Here is a 20,936-nt window from a genome sequence, read left to right as displayed (position 1 = left end):
TTTATCCAAGCAGACTAAAATAGGAAACCTTATAGAAATAATACAGGGCTTCATTGAATAGTAAGATCTATTTAATGGAAATTAAATTAATGGAAATTAATATTAAAATAAATTAAATAGATTTTTAAAGGAAATTCACAGGAGAATTTTTTCCCTTGCTTTCATGACTCAAGCCTGAGAAAAAAACTGATAGAACCAAATTATGCAATAGCAATTCTACTTTGTTTTTGCTTTTGTTTTTGTTTTGGGCCCCATGAAATATTCTCAGGGGTTACTTCTGACTCTGCATGCATTATCTCATGAATTACTTCTGGTGGTGCTCAGGGGATCATATGGGATGGTGGGGATTAAACCTGGGTTGACCACATGCAAGGCAAAAACACCTACCTGCTATATAATGTCTCTCTCCCCTGCAATAGAAATTTTGATTCACCCAATACCCAGGATCCCCAGTCCTCAAGAGTTTTCGTCTGACCTTTTTCCACAAACCAGCAATTATAAGACTGCAACTGTGGAAAAAAAACTGCCAAGAAATTCAAGAACTTGGACAATAGGGAAAAGAGGAGGTATTGTCATTGGGAGGGACCTAAGGCTTAGACTAGGTAAACAGGAAGTTTAAAACCCTGGACTCCAAGTTGAGAGAAGTGGGCCAGGGACAGAGGTCATGAGGCTATAGAACTATTCAGCAGACCAAAAGGATTTTCTTTTGCAGCAGCACTTCTGGGCAAGACAGTTACTGAACTTGTTCTTCGCCCCAAAGCTGAAAAATATACTTATCTTAATCCTTTCTCTAAAAGCCTAACCCTTACTTTGTTAGGTTTGTACATGGAGTGTGGCTCCATGGATCAGCCCAGGGAGAATTCATTGTTCATTCTGGCACCCACTGGTCTGCTACCCACCCTTTCTAAAAAAGTGTTTCCCTGTTTCTTTCTATACAAAAAATACTTTTTGTAGCCACAAATAAGATGTTATTCTAAACTTAGGATTCCTCTGTCTTCCAACCTGATGACTTGTTTCCAGCAAAGCTTTTCCTTGACCTGTCCCCCTCTCTCTCAATTGACAGGTCTGCAGCAGCAGCAGAGTTGGACTACAAATTGGGGTTACATGACCATAAATTTTGCTTGATGGGTTAACACTCTTTCTTTGTCAACTGCTATGCATTGTTGTAGACCAGAATGATGCAGTTTTCACTTACAACCCTATTTCTTAAATGTTTGAAATCCCTCAGCTTAATAGAGAAGCCAGTTATGAAGGTCATAAATCTTCTTTGGAAACATTTAAAAATAACATTTGCAGGGAAAAGTCACTTCTGAATTCTCAGTGGCAGCTTAATTGATCAGAGATGGAAGATTTTCACAAACTAAAAGGGGAATAATCTTAGGGCATGGAATAAAGCAATTTAAAGCTTCCTAGAAATTGTTCTTCCTAGAACATATATCTCTGCATCCGAGACTCTTCCTGTGGGACAGAGGTGGGTGAAGAGGAAGGCAGTAGCTCTTTCCTTGAGGGCACTCTTGTCCCACTGCATATAAATTACTTGAAAGAGGAATAAAGATATAATTTCATCAATTATGAAAATATTAGTGAAAAAATTGAGGAAAAGCTACTGAACTCCTGTAAAATTGTTTCATTTTCAAAAATGAACAGGATTTGAGGAAAATAATGGAGGTGAGAAATGGAAAGACTAGTGGTGAAACACTGCATTAAAATTATTATTATTATTATTTTTTATTGAATCATCGGGAGATACAGCAACAAAACTTTCATGATTGATTTCAGTCATAAAATGACTGAGCACCCATCCCTCCACCAGTGTACATTTTCAATGACCCTGGTATCCCTCCCACCACCCATCCTACTCCATCTCCTGCCTTTATGGCAGTTTCCCCCATAATCTCTACTTTTGGGTATTATGGTTTGCAATACAGATACTGAGAGGCCATCACGTTTGGTCCTTTATCTACTTTCAGCACATATCCCCCATCCCGAACAATTCCTCCAACCATCATTGTCTTAGTGATCCCTTCTCTATTGCTTCTGCATTCTCCCCCAGCTCATGAGGCAGGCTTCCAACCAAGCAATATTCCTGGCCCTTGTGTCTACTTTGGGTGTCAGTCTCATATTATGTTATTTCATAGTTCACAAATAAGAGAAGTCATTCTTTGTCTCTCTATTTCTGACTCATTTTACTTAGCACGATACTTTCCCTGGCCATTCACTTACAAGCAAATTTCATGACTTCATCTTTCCTAACACTTGCATAGTATTCCATTGTGTAGATGTACCAAAGTTTCTTTAACCAGTCAGCTGTTCTTGGACACTTGGGTTGTTTTCAGATTCTCACTATTGTGAACATGCAGTGAACATATATGCAATGAACATACAGGTGCAGATGTCATTTCTATTGTGCTTTTTTGCACCCTTGGGATATATTTCTAAAAGAGGTATTGCTGGGTCATATGAAAGCTCAATTTCTAGTTTTTTAAGGAATTCCCATATTGTTTCCCAGAAAGGTTGGACAAGTCAGCATTCTCACCAACAATAAATGAGAGTTCTTTTATCCCCACGTTCGCACCAGCAGTGGTTATTCTTGTTCTTTTGATGTATGCCAGTCTCTGTGGTGTAAGATGATGTCTCATTGTTGTTTTGATTTCCATCTCCCTGATGATTAGCTATGCAGAGCATTTTTTCACGTACCTTTTGACCATTTGTATTTATTTTTTTGAATAACTTTCTTTTCATTTCTTCCTTAGTTTTTTTTTTTTTTTGATGGGGTTGGAGGTTTTTTTTCTTATTCAGTTCCACTAATGACTTGAAGATCCTGGATATTAATCCTTTATCTGATGTGTACTGGGTAATTAAATTTTTCCATTCCGTGGGCTCTGTCTGTAATTTGGTCACTGTTACTTTTGAGGTGCAGAAGCTTCTTAGGTTGCTTATATTTGTTTATATTTGTTTCCACTTGCTTGGTCAGTGGTGTTTCATCCTTGAAGATGCTTTTAGCTTCAATGTCATGGAGGTTTCTGCCTACATTTTCCTCCATGTACCTTATGGATTCAGGTCTGATGTTGAGGTCTTTAATCCACTTTGATCTGACTTTTATGCCTGGTATTAGACAGAGGTATGGGTTCATTTTTTTTAAGGTAGTTGTCCAGTTTTCCAAGCATCACTTGTTGAAGAGGCTTTCCTTGTTCCACTTCACATTTCTTGCTCCTTTGTCAAAGCTTAAGTGATCATATATTTGAGAGCTTGTGACAGAACATTCAACTCTGTTCCATTGGTCTGTGGGTCTGTTTATAACTCACTATCATGCTGTTTTAATTACTACTGCTTTATAGTACAGTTTGAAGTTGAGGAAGGTGATGTCACCCATCTTATTTTTCCCAAGGATTGCTTTAGCTATTCCTGGGGATTTAATGTTCCATATGAATTTCAGGAGTGTTTTGTATACTTTTTGAAAAATATCATGAATATCCTGATAGGGACCACATTAAATCTGTATAGTGCTTGGGCAGTACTGCCATTTTGATAATGCTAATCTTCCCTGGGCTGGAGCGATAGCACAGCGGTTGGGCATTCGCCTTTCATGAGGCCGACCAGAGTTCGATTCCTCTGCTCCTCTCGGAGAGCCCGGCAAGCTACCGAGAGTATCGAGCCCGCGCGGCAGAGCCTGGCAAGCTACCCGTGTGTATTGGATATGTCAAAAACAGTGACAATAAGTCTTTCAATGAAAGACGTTACTGGTGCCCGCTCGAACAAATTGATGAGCAGCGGGATGACAGTGACAGTGAATCTGCCTTATCCATGAGCAGGGGATGTGTCTCCATTTTCTACTGTCCTCTTCTATTTCTTGAAGTAGTGTTTTGTAATTTTCCTTATATAGATCCTTCACCTCTTTAGTTAAGCTGATTCACAGAGATACCGCAATGAAAGAGAATTACAGGCTGATATTCCTGATGAACACAGACGCAAAGATCCTTAACAAAATTGTAGCAAACAGAATACAACCACTCATCAAAAATCACACACCATGACCAACTAGGATTCATCCCGGGGATGCAAGGATGGTTTAACATTCACAAGTAAATCAACATAATCCAGCATATCAATAAGAGAAAAGAAAAAAAAACCATATGATCATATCAATAGATGCAGAGAAAGCATTTGACAAGATCCAGCACCCATTTATTATGAAAACTCTCAGCAAAATTGGCATTGAAGGGACTTTCCTCAATATAGTCAAAGCTGTCTATGACAAACCCATGGCAAACATCATTCTCAATGGGGAGAAACTAAAAGACTCTCTCTAAGATCAGGACAAGACAAGGTAATTACCTGTTCTCGCCACTCCTATTCAATATAGTACTGGAAGTTCTGGCCATAGAAGTTAGGCAAGAAAAATATATCAATGCTATACAGATAGGAAAGGAAGAGGTCAAGCTATCACTATGTGCGGATGATATATTATACTTAGAAAATCCTACAGACTCTACAAAAAAGCTCCTAGAAACAATAGGTTTGTACAGTAAAGTGGCAAGCTACAAAATTAACACCCCAAAGTCCATGACTTTCCTAAATACAAATAATGAAAGAGATATTTTAAAAATCTCGTTCACTATAGTACCTCAGAAAATCAAATCCTCAGAATCAGCTTATCAAAAGAGATGAAGGACCTATAAAAGGAAAATTGCAAAACGCTACTAGGACAGTAGGAAATGGAGACACATCCCTGCTCATGGATAGGGAGGATTAACAATATCAAAATGGCAATACTGCCCAAAGTATTATACAGATTTAATGCGGTCCCTATCAGGATACCTGTGACGTTCTTCAAAGAAATAGACAAAGCACTCCTGAAATTCATATGGACCAATAAACTACATTAATGGGACTACATTAAACTAAGAAGCTTCTGCAGCTAAAAAGAAACAGTGATCAAATACAGAGAGATCCCACAAAATGGGAAAGAATATTTACCCAATACCCATCTGACAAGGGATTAATATACAGAATATATAAGTGACTAGTAGAATTATACAAGAAAAATACCTCGAATCCCATAAAAATGGGGAGAAGAGATTAACAGAAGCTTCCATAAAAAAGAAATGCAAATGGCCAAAAGGCACATGAAGAAATGTTCTCCATTACTAATCATCAGGGAGAGGCAAATCAAAACAACAATGAGATATCATCTCACACCACAGAGACTGGCATACATCCAAAAGAACACAAGCAACCAGTTTTGGCGTGGATGTGGGGAGAAAGGGACGGTCTTTCACTGTTGGTGGGAATACCGACTGGTACAGGCTTTTTGGAAAACAATACGGGCATTCCTTCAAAAACTAGAAATTGAACTTTCACATGACACCACAATACCACTTCTTGGAATATATCCTAAGGGTGCAAAAAAAGCACAGTAGAAATAACATCTGCACCTGTATGTTCATTGCAGCACTGATCACAATAACCCGAATCTATAAACAACTTAAGTACCTGAGAACAGACGACTGGTGAAAGAAACTTTGGTACAGCTACACAATGGAATACTATGCAGCTGCTGGTAAGATGAAGTCATGAAATTTGCTTATAAGTGGATGGCCATGGAGAGTATCGTACTAAGTGAAATGAATCAGAAGGAGAGAGACAGACATAGAATGACTGCACTCACTTGTGAACTATAAAATAATTTGAGACTGACACCCAAGGACAGTAGACACAAGGGCCAGGAATATTGCTTGGTTGGAAGCCTGCCTCATGAGCTGGGGGAGAATGCAGATGCAATAGAGAAGGGATCACTAACATAATGGTGGTTGGAGGAATTGTTCGGGAATGGGAGATGTGTGCTGAAAGTAGATAAAGGACCAAACGTGATGGCCTCTCAGTATCTGTATTGCAAACCAAAATGTCCAATAGTAGAGAGAGAGTAGGGGGAAATTATCTGCCACAGAGGCAGGGTGAGGGCTTAAAAGTGAGGGTATACTAGGGACATTGGTGGTAGAGAATGTGCACCAGTGGAGGGATGGGTGTTAGATCATTGCATGACTGAAACTCAAACAAGAAAGTTTTGTAACTGTATCTCACAGTGATTCAATTAAACAAAAAGGCTAACTGTTATAATGTAAAGGAATATATACAGGTGGGGGTGGGAGTAAAAGAAACCCTTAAAAGTGTGTCTGAAAGTCAGACTATACTTTTGTTTGTTTCTATTTCAAGCCATACGAAGTGGCTTTAAGACTTACTCCTGCTTCACCAGCACTGAGAAATCACCCCTTGCTGTGCTTGGGGCACCATGTGTGGTGCCAGAGATTCTATCTCTCCTGCCCAGGATAAAAGCTGACTCTCACAAGTTGGGGCTTCAATACAGTGTGACTGACAAACTTTTTGACCTCAGTAGTAGAGTCAAAGATGTTGACTTTAATCTCATTTAATTAGCTATACACGTCTATGCTGTTTTCTGCATATGTTTTCCTTTCTCAGAAAGAAATAACAACAAAGTAACAACTTTTGCAATATTAAAGTTAGACCCAGAGGGGAATACATAATTTCAAGTGTGTGTATGAAAAAAGAAGTTAGGTGATAATTAGTAAATTTAGTTAGAGAAAACATAACAAGTTTAAAATGGTAGAGTGGGGCCCGAGGGGCACTCTCCTACCAGTTCCCGGGTTGCGGGGGCACCCTGGAACACCTTAACTCCCTGAGATGCGTGGACACGCCTCCCCGCTCCTCTGTAATGCCCGAACTCCCAACCAAACAGGTACTCAGAAAGAGGATCGGGACTCTACCTACTGACCAGAGGGACACTCTCCCACCCACCTACCCCGCCCTGTCCCCCAAGAGATTACTGGGGGCATGGCCTGTAGTTCAGGGTGCGTGGCCACTTGCTTGAGCAGCAGCTGCTTCCGCGGCCGCAGTTGTAATTTTTCTTACATTATATACTCTATAACCTATTTCTTGGAAAATAACCCTGGCCATCTAAGTCATTTTTTTGCAAAATAGTTCTTAGCTGACTTGAACTTCACAAAAGCTGTCAGTGAACAATAGAATCTGCACAAACTCCCCGTAAAGACAGCATAGCCTCAAGTCATCACTAAAGGCCCCACATAAACCAAGAGGAGAGCCTGAGAATAAGGAAGTATTCTGGAACTGGAACAAAGCCACCAACATCAACTTAGCACAAACAGAATCCCCCCCACAGAAAGAGGGAACAGGGATAGACAACTAGAAGGCTACAACTCTAGACTTCGATAACAATATGAAGAAACAGCGAAAATCCCCTCCACGAAGAGAGAAGAGAAGATGAAGTAAAGATTCCAGAAATATCAAAAGGGTCTACCCACATACTGGACCTCTCAGAAAAAGAATTCAGAGAAGAAATCTTGAAGAGAGTCGATGTACTCAAAGCAACCATGGAACAGACATCCAATAAATTAAGGGAGGAGATGAATGATGCTTTGGAATGGTCAACCAAGAAAATGCAAGAAGAAATGAGATCAGAAATTTCAAAGCTACAAACAGATGTCACAAAGCTATGAACAGAAGTCACACAAATAAAGGAGTCGGTAGATAAATAAAAAATTTCAGTAGGTGCCCTCAACAGTAGAATGACTACAGCCGAAGACAGAATCAGTGAGCTTGAAGATGAGCTGCAGAAAGCTTAGAGACAACAACAAATAATGGCAAAAGACCTCAAAATGGCTATAGAGTGAATCAGAGTCCTTGGGGATGACTTCAAGAGGAACAACATAAAAATCATTGGAGTACCAGAAGCACAGGGAAGTAATCCCAATGAAAAAAACACAGTCAAAGACATCATTGCCAAAAAATTCCCAGATCTAGAGAAGGTAGGCATCTAGATCCGAGGAGTCCGAAGAGTACCAGCAAAAAGAGACCCGAATAAAAAAAAGACTCCAAGTCATATTATAGTCAGAATGACGGGTGCAGTGGATAGAGACACAATTCTGCAAGCAGCATGGTCAAAGAAGGAAATCACATAAAAAGGAGCACCCCTCAGATTTACAGCAGACCTATCAGAGGAAACCCTCCGAGCCTGAAGACAATGTGGGACATAGTAAAAAACTCAATGAAATGAATGCCTCACCAAGAATACTTTATCGGCTAAACTCTCATTAAAACTTGAAGGAACCATACACTATTTCTCAGATAAACAATGGCTCAGGAACTTCATAGGCTCAAAACCAAACTTAAAGGAAGGACTAAAGGGGCTATTGTAAGTCAAGGAAGAACCGCACAAGAACAACAAACCCCACGGAAAGATGACACAAAACCCATGACAATAATCTCTCTCAATGTCAATGGCCTAAATGCACCAATTAAAAGACACAGAGTGGCAAAATGGATTCTGAAACAAAACCCAACATTCTGCTGCCTACAAGAAACACATCTGAACAGTCAGAGCAAACAAAGACTCAAAGTCAAAGGATGGAACACAATCCTGCAAGGAAACAACGCCCTCAAAAAAGCTGGGGTTGCCACACTAGTATCTGACAACATAGATTTCAGGTTGAAAAACCTGAAATTAGGAGGGACAATGAAAGTCACTTCCCATTTATCAAGGGATATGTGCAACAGGAAGAAATCACACTCTTAAACATATATGCACCTAATGAGAGACCAGTTAAATACTTAAAACAACTCTTAACAGACTTTAAGGAGGACATCAATAACAGCACAATAGTAGTCGGAGACTTCAACACTGCCCTATCAAACTCTGGATAGATTGACAAGAACAAAATTCAGCAAGGAAACATGGACTCTGAAGGAAGAAATAGAAGAGAGAGACCTAATAGACCTATACAGGGCTTTACACCCAAAAAAGAAAGAATACACATTCTTTTCCAGTGCACATGGAACATTCTCCAAAATAGACTATGTATTGGGCCACAAAACATACCTCAATAAAGTCAAAAAAGTAGAAATTGTATCAACTATCTTCTCAGAACACGATGCGCTAAAGATGTGCTAATCATACACAGACGAAAGGAATCAAAACAAACACCTAGAAACTAAACAGCTCAATGTTGAACAATAAGTAGGTCAGGAAGGAAATCAAGGAAGAAATCAAGAGATACCTCAAAACAAGAATGACACAAGCTACCAAAACCTATGGGACGCAGCTAAAGCTGTGTTAAGGGGAAAATTTATAGCTCTGCAAGCATTCCTTAGGAAGGAAGAAAGGGCATACATAGATAGCTTGACTTCACAGCTCAAGGCCTTAGAAAAGGACCCGATAAAAGAACCCAAACCAGACCGAAGGAAAGAAATAATAAAAATTAGGGCAGAAATTAACAACATGGAAACTCAGAAAACAATCCGAAAGGTCAATGAAACCAAGAGCTGGTTCTTTGAGAAAATAAACAAGATTGATAAACCACTAGCAAGACTCACAAAGAAAGAGAGAGAGAACCCTAATAAACCGAATCAGGAATGAAAAGGGGGACATCACAACAGAAACCAATGAAATTCAAAAGATCGTCAGAGACTACTTCGAAAGCCTGTATGCCACGAAACAAGAGAACCTAAAAGAAATGGATGAATTCCTTGATTCCTACAATCTCCCAAGACTGAAAAAAGAAGACTTGAAATACCTGAACAGACCCATTCATATTAAGGAAATTAAAACTGTAATCAAAAATCTCCCCAAAAACAAAAGCCCAGGTCTAAATGGATTCACTGGTGAATTCTTCCAAACATTTAAAGAAGACCTGTTGCCAGTTCTCCTCAAGCTTTTCCAGGAAATTGAAAAAACAGGAACTCTCCCAAACAGTTTCTATGAAGCACACATCTCCCTAATACCAAAAGCAAACAAAGACACCACTAAGAAAGAAAATTATAGACCAATATCCTTGATCAACACCGATGCGAAGATCCTCAACAAAATATTAGCAAATAGGATCCAACAACTCATAGAAAGATCATACACCATGACCAAGTGGGATTCATCTCAGGGATGCAAGGATGGTTTAACATTCGGCAATAAATCAACATTATCCATCATATCAACAAAAGTAAAGATAAAAACCATATGATCATATCAACAGATGCAGAGAAAGCATTTGACAAGATCCAACATCCGTTCATGATGAAAACCCTCACCAAAATGGGTTTTGGAGGAACTTAACTCAAGATAGTCGAAGCCATCTACCACAAGCCTACGGCAAGCATTATCATCAATGGGGAAAAACTATGGGCCTTTCCTCTAAGATCAGGCACAAGACAAGCATGCCCACTCTCACCACTTCTCTTCAATATAGTACTAGAAGTACTTGCGATAGCTATTAGACAAGAAAAAGAGATTAAGGGCATCCAGATAGGAAAGGAAGAAATCAAACTCTCATTATTCGCAGAGGATGTGATACTATATCCAGAGAAGCCTTAAAGCCTCTACTAAGAAACTTTTAGAAACAATAGACTTGTACAGTAAAGTTGCATGCTACAAAATCAATACCCAAAAGTCCATGGCCTTCCTATATACAAACAATGAGGCAGAGGAAAGGGACATGAAAAAAGCAATCCCATTCATAATCGTGCCCCCCAAAATCGAGTACCTCAGAATCAGCTTAACCAAGGAAGTAAAGGACCTCTACAAAGAAAACTATAAACGCTACTCCATGAAATAAAAGAGGACATGAGGAAATGGAAACATATACCCTGCTCATGGATAGGGAGAATCAATATTGTCAAAATGGCAATACTCCCCAAAGCATTATACAGATTCAATGCGATCCCTATAAGGATACCCATGACATTCTTCAAAGAAACAGATCAAGCAGTCCTAAAATTTATATGGAACAACAAGCGCCTATGGATAGCTAAAACAATTCTTGGGGAAAAGACGATGGGAGGCATCACCCTCCCCAATCTTAAACTTTACTACACAGTGGTAACAATTAAAACTGCATGGTACTGGAACAAAGGCAGAGCTGCAGACCAATGGAACAGGGTGGAATATCCCTACACACAACCCCATATGTATGTTCATCTAATCTTTGATAAGGGAGCAAGAGATGTGAAGTGGAGCAAGGAAAGCCTCTTTAACAAATGGTGCTGGCACAACTGGACAACCACATGCAAAAGAATGGGCTTAGACCTCGACCTGACACCATGCACAAAAGTCAGATCAAAATAGATTAAAGACCTCAATATCAGACCACAATCCGTAAGGTACATTGAAGACAAGGTTGGCAAAACCCTCCACAATATTGAAGATAAAGCTATCTTCAAAGATGATATGCAACTGGCCAACCAAGTGGAAACAGAGATCAACAAATGGGACTACATTAAACTGAAAAGCTTCTGCACCGCAAAAGATACAGTGACCAGAATACAAAGACAATCTACAGAATGGGAAAGGATATTTACACAATACCCATCAGATAAGGGGTTGATATCAAGGGTATATAAAGCACTGGTTGAATTCTACAAGAAGAAAACATCCAACCCCATCAGAAAATGGGCCAAAGAAATGAACAGAAACTTTCCCAAGGAAGAGATACGAATGGCCAAAAGGCACATGAAAAAGTGCTCTACACCACTAATCATCAGGGAGATGCAGATCAAAACAACCATGAGATACCACCTCATACCACAGAGACTGGCACACATCCAAAAGAACAAAAGCAACCACTGTTGGAGAGGATGTGGGGAGAAAGGGACTTTTCTACGCTGCTGGTGGGAATGCCGACTGGTTCAGCCCTTTTGGAAAACAATATGGACGATTCTCAAAAAATTAGAAATTGAGCTCCCATTTGACCCAGCAATACCACTGCTGGGAATATATCCCAGACAAACAAAAAAGTATAGTCGAAATGATATCTGCACTTATATGTTCATCGCGGCACTATTTATAATAGCCAGAATCTGGAAAATACCCGAGTGCCCTAGAACAGATGACTGGTTGAAGAAGCTTTGGTATATCTATACAATAAAATACTATGCAGCTGTTAGAAAAAATGAGGTCATGAACTTTGCATATAAGTGTATCAGCATGGAAAGTATCATGCTAAGTGAAATGTGTCAGAAAGAAATAGACATAGAAAGATTGCACTCATCTGTGGAATATAGAATAACAGATTAGGAGACTAACACCCAAGAATAGTATAAATAAGTCAACCAGGAGGTTGACTCCATGGCTTGGAAGTTGGCCTCACATTCTGAGGAGAGGGCAGCTCAGATAGAGAAGGGAACACCAAGTAAAATGTGGTTGGAGGCCACACGGGGGAAGTGTGATGCGTGCTGAATGTAGACTAGAGACTGAACACAATGGCCACTCAAAACCTTTACTGCAAATCACAACACCTAATTAGGGAGAGAGAACAAAAGGGAATACCCTGCCACAGTGGCAGGGTGGGGTAGGGGGAGATGGGATTGAGGGTGGGTGGGAGGGATGCTGGGTTTATTTGTGGTGGAGAATGGGCACTGGTGAAGTGATGGGTTCTCAAACTTTGTATGAGGGAAATATGAGCACAAAAATGTATAAATCTGTAACTGTACCCTCACGGTGATTCACTAATTAAAAAAATAAATTAAAATAAATAAATTAAATAAATAAATAAAATGGTAGAGTGAGGAGAATAATAAATAGAGGAACAGACATTTAACTTAAAAATTAAGCTAGGTACTTACCAGGCAGGGAGATACCATGATCACAAAGGTGGTTTTCCCAGGACAAGTCTTATCCATTGCACTCTGGATGTACTGACTCCTGTGATTTCCCCAAATGTGGGAAACTCGACCGCATAATTTGTGTTAGTGTGGTACTGTGTTCGAGCTCTCCCTTGTATAAAAAAAATAAACTAGAAAACTTACAAAGCCTAAGTCAATCATTGGAATAAATGAGAAAATGAAGAAGTGTTGGTGAGATTGAACAAGCAAGTAGAAGTGACATATATAAATGACATATATAAATAATTATATAGAAGATAAAAGAATATAATATTAAACTTTATTCTAACAAAATTTTAAATCTTAAGTGAATGGGAAAAAATTCTGAACTCAGCCTGAGTAAAATCTGATTTAAGGTGGAGGGGTGGGGGGAAGAAAGCAGAGGGGCCAAAGAGATGATACAGTGGTTAGGTTACTTGCCTTGCTTCATATGACCAATCTAGGTTTGATCTACAGCATCCCATGTGGTCCCTCCAGCATTGCCAGGAGTGACTCATGCATAGAGCTAGCAGTAAGCCTGAGCACTACCAGGTATGACCCCGCCCCAAACAAAAAAATGACTAAGTGGGAAGGTATAATGGTGATGGGATTGGTGTTGGAATGCTGAATATACTAAATCATTGTGAACAACTTTATAAAAATAAAAATTTTAAAAAAGAGCATCAGGTTGCTGAGAGAAAGCAAAAATACCCCAACCAAACAAACAGACAAGACAAACAAAACCCAGAAAACATTTTTCTTATATTTATCAAATTAAGTATTTAAAGATTTCCTTAAAATAAACTATCATATTCAGAATGTTTTATTGGTAAGCCATTTATCAACAGTTTTAGTGAGCATTTTATCATAATCTAACCAGTAAATAAGATGAGTCATAAACGAAACTTAGAATGTTTGGAAAAGGAAAAATATTTTCAGACAGTATTGTTATCAATAGAGAAAACTAAAATCTATAACCAAATTATCACAAGTAATAAAAGGTTTATGAAGTTTGCCAAAATACAAGATCAAGTCTATTGTGCATCTTTTACACTGGCAGTATCTGGTTATAAAATGCATTTCTATTAATTTATATTAAAGTTGAAAGGAGCCTAATTAGCAGCATTCTTCTTCTCGGTCTGAATGCGGAACCAGACCAAACAGTAGGAAGAAAGAGGCTGAAACACTTCGATTATTAATAACACTGATTTTTGAGAGTGTGACATATTTATACATAAGAGTGATTCATAAGCCTGAATTCCAGAATTAGACAGCCTTATCCAATAAGTCTCTAGCAGCATAGGAACTACAAAAGGCTCTCCTATAGGGAAGCATCGTTTCTGTTAAGCTTTCTGCATGGCTTACAGTAATTAAGACCACATGTTCTCATAGACTGAGCAACTCCCAGGAGGAAGGGAAGAAGGGGCTGGGCAAGAAAGCCAAGTTTGTCCTTCCAAGCCATTAATCAGATTATGTGGCTTCTCCTCCCCCAGGATCAGTGTGAGTGAGCAGTGAATACAGGTCAGAATTGTTTTGCAGGTGATGGCCCCTCCTTGTAAAGAAAATATAAGAGGAGAAGCAGCTCCTCACTCTTTTCCTTCAAAAAGAAATCATGTAAATATTCTGAGCTCCCTGAAAATGTCTCCCTGCTCCCTGTCTCTAGCAATAGATGTAATAAAAGATATGCAAGATCTTTATGAAAAGGCACATAAAAATGTATTGTGAGATGCTCTGGAAAAACTAAATAAATTAAGACACTTGTCATAGATCCAGGCAGGCAGTCTCAACATTTTAGATACTCATTTTCCTACAATTAAGCCATAAAAATGGTGCAATTCTAATAAAACTCTGAAAAAGGTGTCAGGGAGTTTAGTTAGCTATTTCTAATATGCATATATATGAACAAAAAGCCATACATAGCAAAATGCACTCCTGAAAAAGAAGTCAAGATAGATGACTTTCTCTGCCAGGTCATGTATTATATCAAACTATGGTGGTTAAGATGCAGGAATAGGAAAGTATTTGTTCCTAAGAAGACCAGCTAGAGAGCTCACAACAAGCTTCTACATGTCTGATACAAACTCACTCTATGAACAGCAGGCCTTGAAGAATAGCCGGGAAGAGAGGAATCATTTGGCATGTGACATTGAAACAATTGGTCATCCACATGAAAAAAAAAATGGCTCTCTAAAGCATATACAAATTCTAAACAAGTGCAGGACTTTAATTGAAAAGGGAAAACACTAATTCTTTCCAAAAAAAGTTAAAAAATATTTGGACTTTGGGAGTGGGTATGGTTATTTTAAAATTCAAAGGAGAAAAATGTATAAAAATTAGATCAATAAAACTGATCTAATTGCCTTAAGCAAGGAATGTGACTGTGTAGTAGACAATTTGCTTTGTAGGTGTGATATTCCTGGTTTGATACCCAGGACCATACACATACATACACAAAACTAAACTTCCTTATAATATTAAAAGTTTAGTTCAAAAGAAAGTAAAATATTATTTATAAACTATTAGAAAATAATTACAAAAGATGACAGTGTGACAGTGCTACAGTGCAATTACAACATTAACCAAAAATATTATCTAGCTTATATAAAACTTTTTTGTAAATTAAGAACTGATTAGGGAAAAAATGGGCAATAATATAGAACCTTTTATAGAGAAGAAATAAGTTGTTCAGCTGCATAAGTATTATGACAATAAACCAGATCTTCAGATCACCCAGGTTTACAAAATGAATAAATCATACAGTACTAAGTACTATCAGGAGAGTGGAACAACAAAAACATTCAGACATTGTTAGTTGGATTATAAATCAGTGCAACCACATTGGCAATCCATTTGACATTCCTTGGAACAGCTGAAGGTGCACACATTTTGTGAAATAGGAATTCCACATAAAAGTCTGTTTCCTAGAGACCCTGAACAAGTGCACAGGGAACTAGAGAAGAGATTATTAAATGCATCATTGTTTCTATCAGCAAAGCTGGAAAGAGCACAAAATCCATCAATGCTGTGTGGATAACTAAATTGTAGTACATGCAGGTGATGAAATACTACCAATGTGAAAGTAAATGAGCTATATTATATGTATCAACACTGATGAATCTCATGTTGAGTCAAAAATAAAAAGTCATAAAAGACTACAATACAATAAGAATCAATTATCATAAATATAACAAGTTGAGGGGCTGGGGTGATAGCACAGTGGGTAGGGCATTTGCCTTGCATGAAGCCGACCTGGGTTCAATTTTCGGCATCCCATATGGTCCCTCAAGCACCGCCAGGAGTAATTTTTGAGTACAGAACCAGGAGTAACCCCTGAGCAACGCTGGGTGTGACCTCAAAAGAAAAAAATACCTAAATAAGTAAATTAATGGCTGGAGCGATAGCACAGTGGGTAGTGTGTTTGCCTTGCACTTGGCCAACCCAATTCGATTCCTCTGCCCCTCTCGAAGAGCCTGGCAAGCTACCTGTGGCGTATTCGAGATGCCAAAAACAGTAACAGTAACAAGTCTCACAATGGAGACATTACTGGTGCCTACTTGAGCAAATTGATGAGCAACGGGATGACAGTGACAGTGACAGTGATAACAAGTTGAACTGAACAAGTTGAACAAGTTATTGTGGGGATAGATAGGTGTGTAAAAATGTAAAGACAAACAAGGAATAAGTTTTTTATTTGTTTCTGTTTGCTTTTGTTTTGGTGGATAGAATTCCACCAGGTGGAATATGTCCAAAGCAAGTGCCCTACCTGTTGTACTATCACTTTGGCTGTAAAGACAAATAGCAATACACTCAGGACTTCAGCTGTCTCATGGACAGTGATAAGGAAAAAGCTCACCTAGACTATCAGGTACTGCCTTAAATTTTAAGGTACCACCCTTAAAACAAAATGGTGCATTTATTTAACAAAAATCTTCATGTAGCTCACAAATATTACACTCTTATTTGTGATACAATCAATTTTATTTAAAGATGGAAGACCATGCGCTGAAAATGATACCCCAAAACATTCACATACAAATTTTAACAAATTACTTGGCAGTTTTCGGGAAATGCAAGATGAGATTCTATACCAAAGGAACAGAAAATTGTAAAGAGACAACAGACTGTGAGATGTGTTAAAAACAAAAAATAAACAGACAGAGAGAAGCCCTGTAAACCAAACCATGCTGAGACTTAATCCCTAACCTAATCACAATTTTGCCTCTCCCCAAGGTGGAATTTTAAGCTAATCAATATGGGGTTTCCTGTCATCATTAGTGAGGTGACCTAAATGATAAAAATGCCTGCCTTCCTCCGATGGAAGGTAGCTTTGTCTGAATATTCCCACTTCTTACTTGATTATAAAAACTTTCATTTTGTATAACTCCTTGTAGAGCCTTACAATTTATTAAATGGGATGTTGCCCAATTCATCAGCCATTTAATAAAGCCAGTTAGATCTCTAAGTGTATCCAGATACATTTTGGTTTGTAACAGACAAAAAGACAGAAGTTTGAGATTCAAAGATATAGTACAAAAAGACATAAGTTTGGAAGGGTGAGATAATTTTTAAAATGAAGAAAAATTAATATGTAATAGCCTAGTCAAAATACATTTGGAAGCAATCAGGAGATGATATTGTAGTCTGGGAAACAACCAACAATGTAAAGAACAAACTTAAAACCTCCCAAAAGTCAGATGAAAGAGACAAAGAAATGAAACTGATATGAGGAAATACATTGGATGAGTAAGGTTTCCTCTTTCAATTCCTCCTGGACCTCTCCAGGAACAGTTTTAATGTCTGTCTCCAGAGCTTCCATGCCAATCTATATGTCTATTGAAGTATTTATCACACTAGTGTGTTTGTTTTCTTGCCAACATCTCCTGTCTTTGAGGTTAGTTTCTTTCTTTTCTTTTCTACCCTGAGGTTAGTTTCTAATATATAGAATCTCTTGTATTTATGATTTATTACCCAGCATCTGTGAGGGTTGCTGTATTGCATCTGTGTTCTTTAGGGTGCAGCCAGTTTTGTCTAGTGGAAAGTCCTACTCAAATACCTTATACTAAGCAACAGCAAACTACAGTCCACAGACCAAATCCACCTTGCTGCCTGTTTTAGAAATGTATCATCAGTACACAGTCACTCTAATTCATTTATGTACTATTTCTGCTTCATGCTGCGATGGCAGAGTTGCTATAGAGACCATATGATCTGAAAAACATTTACATTCTGCTCCTTTACAGATAAAAGTTGGTAATAATGGAATTTACTACATTAGTGATAATGAATTTCAGAGGTATTATGATATCTTTTCCATGAACCAGCATGTTAGTTACCTTCTGGTCAAAAGTTGGCTGCCAGAGTGCCAGGTTGAATGTCTAGAGGCAAGAAAGGATGACTCTTGTGTCTCTTTAAAGGAATTAATATCTCCACCCCCCACTTTGAGAAGATTTTATCTTACTTCTTATTGGTCAAAGGTGACTATATCACCCCTAAACTACTCCCTAATCTAACATGATACAAAGAAGGTATGATTGTTCTACAACAAGCAGAATTGATGGAAGAACAGATGCTAAAAACAAAATTGGGATTCTGTGAACACTAAGAAGAGGAAAGAGGCTACTGACTGTGCAGTCAGATTGTACATTCTAAACAGCAGTAAGTATTTGTTGCATTAATTACTTTTAATCAAAGTTCTGACATTTGAATAGTTGATGTTTCTAAGTAGACCAGAAAAAAAATAGAAGAACTAATTGAAGGTGTAATAAAAGAAAACGGAAAGATCTTTTTCTGTTCTGGGAAAAAATTCTATTGTATGCAAATTACAAAAGTTTATTGTTTTCCAGGAAAAGAAAAACAATAGTGTTTCTTGGTTAGATATTTTTGACTTAAATTTTGAATTACAGAATAACTAAGAATACTACAAATAACAACACTGAAAAACAATATTCTACAAATACATTAAGATTGAGCTGTCTCTGATTCTCTTCAACAGTAGGTAGCAGATACAGTAAAGCAATATATACCTATATAAATAGCAAAACCCACAAGAGCATTTTCTCAATCAAATTGATTTCAAGTTCTTTGGGTCCAGGCCCCAGGCTGAGTAGACTTTGCGATATAGTTCACTTGCTGGTGAGTCAGAACTTTATTTGCAAATGAGAACAAGGTTTTATTTGAAGGGCCTTAGGAGATCACTACCTAGCTGTTTAAATGAATACTCCAATGTCAGAGGAAAAATAAAAAACATTATATAGGCAGAAATGTCTTCTGTAGGTAAGCTAATAAAAGTCTTTACAGGGGGACAGAAAATGTGTAAAAGGGGGGATCTCTGCATGCTAAGAAAGGTGAAAGAAACTATGCTCTTTGAAGCTAAGACCAGGCAGTCTTCACTCTGAGAATTGGTGGGTGTCTCCAATCTTCTCAAATTGAGATGTCAGGGTGTTGGTTTATTGATGATTCATGTGGCCATAAAATTGAGTCATCAATAGATGAGGAATGGCAGACAATCCCCACTCATTTTTATGACTTCTCACTCCGCTTTGGATGTACCCTTAAACTTTTAAGATTTAAGTTTAAACTACGTTAAATTCAAAATAAGGCCGGTAGTGTAGAGTTAATATGGAGAAATAGTACAGCAGGTAAGGTGTTTGCCTTGCATGCAGCTGACCCTGGTTCGATCCTAGCACTCCGTATGGTTTCCCAAGCCTCATGAAGAGTTATTCTAGAGTACAGAGACAAGAATAAGCTCTGAACACTGCTGGGTGTGCGCCCCTCCTCAATTTTTGTTTTAAATTTAAGTAATGAATTTTTGAAAAAAAAAATTGTGGCTACACCAGTAGTGCTAGCTATAATCAGTAGGAATGAACCAAGAATTAAATGCTACACATATACTTTGTGCTGTCTCCCTGGCCCATTCCTTTACTAATTTTTATTTCACAATTTCTTGGGCATCTTCAGACCTTTAGCCTTGGTTAAATAATTACATAATTACATGGTCTAAACTGATTCTGGAATTCTACACTGGAATTTGAGGTCAACACTTCAGCATTAAAATGTACAAAATGCAATTTATTACTCCAGTCTAGACATGGGTTAAAATGATAAAATAGAGTGCATGGTTGTCCTTATGAATCAATTAAATAATCACACAAGTGCAAGTATAGTTCCAAAATATGAGAAATGTTATAAAAACAAAGCAAAGGAGGCAATGAATATGTCAGGCAGTTCTTAACCCAGGAGGTGGGATGGAAGTCACTGAGATGTTGACATTGATATGTAGCACCTGTGGCTCACACTTGTATGTGGCTTAATTAGCACAAATTGCAGCACCAGCTTTGGTGTGTTCAACATAAAATCACTAACACATGTCCTGGTACAGCAAAGGTACAAATTATTATATTTTAAATGATTGCTGCTTCTTCTTCCATTAATTTAATGAGTAAACATTGGGAATCTTGTTTATGTTGGTATTATTTCAGTTGCTGGAGAAAAAAGAGTGGCACAGTAATCAAAATCAACCAAGTAACTAAGTCAATGGCATACTATGTCTGAAAGGAATTGAAGCTTATTGAAGAACGTAACTCAGAAAAAGGGGTAGAGAGTATGGAAGGGTATTGGATTTTTTAATTTTTTATTTTACTTATTCCAAATTAGCATTTAATTTGCTAATTCCTTTTTTCTTTTTTTTCTTGAATCACCGTGAGATGCAGTTACAAAGCTATTATGTTTGAGTTTCAATCACACAAAGATTAAAAACCCATCCCTCCACCAGTGCACATTCTCCACTCTCTGAGGTCCCCAGTATACCCCCCATTCCACCCCACCCCCTGCCTCTATGGCAGACATTTCCCCCATACTCTCTCTTTACTTTTGGGCATTATGGTTTGCAATAAAGATACTGAGAGGTTATCATGTTTGGTCCTTTATCTACTTTCTAATTTGCTAATTTCTTATTACTACTTTTTCCTCAACTGAACTTACAATTATTTTTCACTTAAACCTGCCCCATAGCTCCTTAACTTGTCCTTTGTTTCACTCTTTCCACTAATCACATAATCTCTGTATGCCTGAAAGGTGATGTTTTTGAAAAATAAATAAATCTTATCATTTCTTTGTTTCCAATATTTCAAAATATTCATCATGCCAGAAAAAACCCCCACATTCTTTACCATAGTCCATAGTTCATTAGTTCGACTTATAGTTAGTCTGACGTTCTTCCTTCCTTCCTTCCTTCCTTCCTTCCTTCCTTCCTTCCTTCCTTCCTTCCTTCCTTCCTT

At 38.1% G+C, this 20,936-nt stretch overlaps 1 non-coding gene across 1 annotated transcript; it reads left to right on the top strand.

Annotated features, from left to right (window-relative positions):
- Nucleotides 1-12,634: 12,634 nt before the first annotated feature.
- Nucleotides 12,635-12,797, top strand: LOC129405347 (U1 spliceosomal RNA). Its single transcript, XR_008630511.1, has one exon. It is a non-coding gene; the product is annotated as a U1 spliceosomal RNA (small nuclear RNA).
- The last annotated feature ends 8,139 nt before the right edge of the window (nt 12,798-20,936 follow it).

Source organism: Sorex araneus, chromosome 5 (genome assembly GCF_027595985.1).
Source record: "Sorex araneus isolate mSorAra2 chromosome 5, mSorAra2.pri, whole genome shotgun sequence".
NCBI lineage: Eukaryota > Metazoa > Chordata > Mammalia > Eulipotyphla > Soricidae > Sorex > Sorex araneus.
This window is presented reverse-complemented; position numbering and strand designations above follow the sequence as displayed.